The sequence below is a fragment of the Eriocheir sinensis genome, unplaced genomic scaffold (genome assembly GCF_024679095.1).
Source record: "Eriocheir sinensis breed Jianghai 21 unplaced genomic scaffold, ASM2467909v1 Scaffold389, whole genome shotgun sequence".
Taxonomy (NCBI): Eukaryota; Metazoa; Arthropoda; class Malacostraca; order Decapoda; family Varunidae; genus Eriocheir; species Eriocheir sinensis.
In genome coordinates this window covers 142,501-147,080 of record NW_026111708.1, presented here as the reverse complement: position 1 = coordinate 147,080, position 4,580 = coordinate 142,501, and positions in this window count along the sequence as shown.

The following is a 4,580-nucleotide window of genomic DNA, read 5'->3' as shown; positions in this document are numbered from 1 at the left end:
TTCTTCAGTTGCATAAACAACAGAAAGGCGATCAGAAGTGGAATTGGACCTTTAACAAACAGCGACGGTGCACTAGTGACTGACAGCCAACACGTTGCAAACCTATTAAACAATTACTTTTCCTCGGTGTTTAATAATAACAGTCCTCCCGCCACCACCACCAACACCAGTACTAATGTAAATCCCGAGCATGCATTGTCTAACTTTGAAATAAAACCCGATGAAGTCCTTAAAGACCTCAAATCACTTAAAACAAATAAAAGTCCTGGACCTGACAAAGTATATCCAACTCTGCTGAAAGAAACAAAGAGCGAAATACTCTCCTCCCTCACAACCGTATTCAATGTGTCCTTGCGACAAGGCATCGTCCCTTCAGATTGGAAAAAGGCTAACGTGACACCGATTTTTAAGAAAGGAGACAAAAAAGTACCAGGTAATTACAGGCCCATTAGTATAACGTCGGTTGTAGGTAAGCTACTTGAGGGCATAATTAGAGACAAAATTGTGAGTTACCTTGAAAGCCACTCATTGATTGGGGACTCACAACATGGCTTCCGAAACAAAAGATCCTGCCTATCAAACCTATTAACCTTTTATAACGACCTCTTCACTGTTTATGACGTAACCAAATCACTGGACGTAGTCTATCTTGATTTCCAGAAAGTTTGATAAATTCCTGCATCATAAATTACTTTACAAATTAAAGCAAATAGGTATTGACGGTCAAGTAAACCAATGGATCGCGAATTGGTTGAGCAACAGACAACAAAGAGTAGTGATTGGCGGATTTAAATCAGAGTGGGCGCCTGTCACTAGTGGCGTCCCTCAGGGCTCGGTTCTTGGCCCAGTGCTCTTCATTATTTACATCAACGACGTGGATGTTGGACTCAATAACCGCATTAGTAAATTTGCAGACGACACAAAGATTGGTAACTCGGTTCTGACTGACGAAGACAGGCAAAGCCTCCAAGAGGATTTGCACAAAATTTCAGCTTGGTCGGATAGATGGAGATGCCCTTTAACGTAGACAAGTGCCAGGTCCTTCAAGTTGGAACGAGGAATAAGAAGTTCGAATACGAAATGCGCGGCGTTAAACTCAAAAGCGTTCAATGCGTCAAGGACTTGGGGGTCAAAATCGCGTCAAACCTCAAATTCTCACAGCAATGCATCGATGCAGCAAATAAAGCGAACAGAATGTTGGGCTTCATTAAAAGAAACTTTGTATTCAAGAATAAAGATGTAATACTCCCGCTCTACAACAGTTTAGTCAGACCCCACTTGGAATATGTGGTACAGTTTTGGTCTCCCCACCATGCAAAGGATATTGCTAAATTAGAAGGTGTTCAGCGTCGGGCAACGAAAATGATCCCTTCCTTGCGCAACAAATCCTACGAAGAAAGGCTTTCTACCCTTAACATGTTCTCTCTTGAGAAACGTCGCCTCCGAGGAAAACTGATCGAATGTTTTAAAATACTTAATGGTTTCACGAATGTAGACAGATCAACATTGTTTATGATCGATGACACTTTGCGCACGAGGAACAATGGCGTAAAACTCAGATGTAGACAAGTAAATTCAGACTGCACCAAATTTTTCTTCACCAACGTTGTAGTGCGAGAATGGAATAAGCTTCCACCATCAGTGGTCCAGTGTAACACGATTGACTCCTTCAAAAATAAGCTCGACCGTCACTTCCTTCAACTTAATATCAACTAGAGTAGAAATGCAACGTTTTGGAGTCTTCTGATTAACGTAAAATCACTTAGGTTTAAGGACAGACCACCAAGTCTGGACCATGGGGTCTGTGTGGTCTGATTTTCTATGTAAATCTCTCTCTCTCTCTCTCTCTCTCTCTCTCTCTCTCTCTCTCTCTCTCTCTCTCTCTCTCTCTCTCTCTCTCTCTCTCTCTCTCTCTCTCTCTCTCTCTCTCTCTCTCTCTCTCTCTCTCTCTCTCTCTCTCTCTCTCTCTCTCTCTCTCTCTCTCTCGTACACACTCAGTAATATAAACTTGATTAAATAATGTGAAAAAAATGGAGATAAAATCAGAAAGAAAACTAGATACTATCAGCTTCCTCCTCCTCCGCCTCCTCCTCCATTACGGAAAAAAAAAAGGCGGAGGAGGCAAGTAAAGAGGAGGAAGAGGAGGAGGAGGAGGTAAACGAGGTAACCGTCAGTTCAAGGAGATGAGGGGGTGGAGAGGAGGAGGAGGAGGAGGAGGAGGAGGAGGAGGTAAACGAGGTAAACGTCAGTTCAAGGAGATGAGGGGATGGAGAAGAGGAGGAGGAGGAGGAGGAGGTAAACGAGGTAGCCGTCAGTTCAAGGAGATGAGGTGATGGAGAGGAGGAGGAGGAGGAGGAGGAGGAGGAGGAGGAGGTAAACGAGGTAGCCGTCAGTTCAAGGAGATGAGGTGATGGATAGGAGGAGGAGGAGGACGAGGAGGACGAGGAGGTAAACGAGGTAGCCGTCAGTTCAAGGAGATGAGGTGATGGATAGGAGGAGGAGGAGGAGGAGGAGGAGGAGGAGGTAAACGAGGTAGCCGTCAGTTCAAGGAGATGAGGTGATGGAGAGGAGGAGGAGGAGGAGGAGGAGGAGGAGGAGGAGGTAAACGAGGTAGCCGTCAGTTCAAGGAGATGAGGTGATGGAGAGGAGGAGGAGGAGGACGAGGAGGACGAGGAGGTAAACGAGGTAGCCGTCAGTTCAAGGAGATGAGGTGATGGATAGGAGGAGGAGGAGGAGGAGGAGGTAAACGAGGTAGCCGTCAGTTCAAGGAGATGAGGTGATGGAGAGGAGGAGGAGGAGGAGGAGGAGGAGGAGGAGGTAAACGAGGTAGCCGTCAGTTCAAGGAGATGAGGTGATGGAGAGGAGGAGGAGGAGGAGGAGGAGGAGGAGGAGGAGGTAAACGAGGTAGCCGTCAGTTCAAGGAGATGAGGTGATGGAGAGGAGGAGGAGGAGGAGGAGGAGGAGGAGGTAAACGAGGTAGCCGTCAGTTCAAGGAGATGAGGTGATGGAGAGGAGGAGGAGGAGGTAAACGAGGTAGCCGTCAGTTCAAGGAGATGAGGTGATGGAGAGGAGGAGGAGGAGGAGGAGGAGGAGGAGGTAAACGAGGTAGCCGTCAGTTCAAGGAGATGAGGTGATGGAGAGGAGGAGGAGGAGGTTAACGAGGTAGCCGTCAGTTCAAGGAGATGAGGTGATGGAGAGGAGGAGGAGGAGGAGGTAGCCGTCAGTTCAAGGAGATGAGGTGATGGAGAGGAGGAGGAGGAGGAGGAGGTAAGGCAGAGGTTGTTTACAGTGTCATTAGCGCCTCTGACGGATGGCGGCGACCCCTCCCTTCACCTCCACCTCCACTCCATCTCCACTCCCTAAAGAAGATCTTGAAAGAATCCACCTCCACCTCCAGTCCTCCTCACCACGTACATTCGCTGGTAAGGGACAGAGGAAGGACAAGATAACATTTTTTAAAGCAAGGCGGGGAAGCAGCTCAAGGGCAAAATAAATAGAAACGTTACATTTGGATATTACCGGGAACGTTTACCCAGTCACAGCAAACGTTTATCCAATAGGAGCAAACGTTTATCCAGTAGGTAGGCGGTGGCTGAAGTGGTAGCTTGCTGGGCCCACATTCACCACGTGATGGACGACACGAGTTCGAATCCCCACGCTACCACCTCGGATTTTTCAGTCACCGCCGAGTGGCTTAAAAAAAACTACCCACACGCTGTCCTGAAGACCACCCATCACCCCGGACGCAATAGGCGGAGACGTAAAAAAAATGCACCCTCTGTCGCGTTTGGAAAGTTATACTCTTTTTATTATTATGAGAAAGATCACTAAGGAAAAATATGAAAAATAATATATGTAGTAGCCCTAACAATGTGCCCCGCTCCCCCCCCCAAAAAAAAAAAAAATACACACACACACACACACACACACACACACACACTGACAGATACACTAGTTTTCGTTCGTCGCCTCGCCAAGTGTTCGCCGCACGCCGGTTACGAACAAACTTGCTAAGTTATCTCATGCCAGGAATACGGGGCACGGGGCGGGGCGGGGCGGGGGAAGTGCGTCCCCGTGGCGGCCCCTCGACCACCACAACACATGATAACAAACGACAAAAATGAACGAGCACCGGGAGAGGCGGGAGGAAAGGAGCGGGAACGTCAGGCCCGGCACCCTCCTCGCCGCCGCCCGCCGCGTGTCACCCCTAAGATGGCCTCGCCCCCGACTGCCTTCATGGAGGGAGAGAGAGACAGTGTGGGAGTGGATGATAGGAGCGACTTGTATGGGCGAGGAGAAGGAGGGAGAGCTGGACGCATGGAAGGAGGGGGACAGACGGTGTGGATAGAGCAGGGCAAAGAGATGACATGAAATATAAAAGAAAGAAGGGTGGAGGGAGCTGGACGTGGATGAATGCATGGGGGAGAACATGTAACTAAAAAAAAAAAACGGAAGAAGGGAGAGAGGTGGATAGATGTAGGGAGGAGGGACATGGGTGGCTAGATGGGTGGAAGAGTGTGTGGACCTTGTGTGGAGCAGCCCTTTCCTTACCTTGCGCCGCCCCGTCCCCCACACACCAG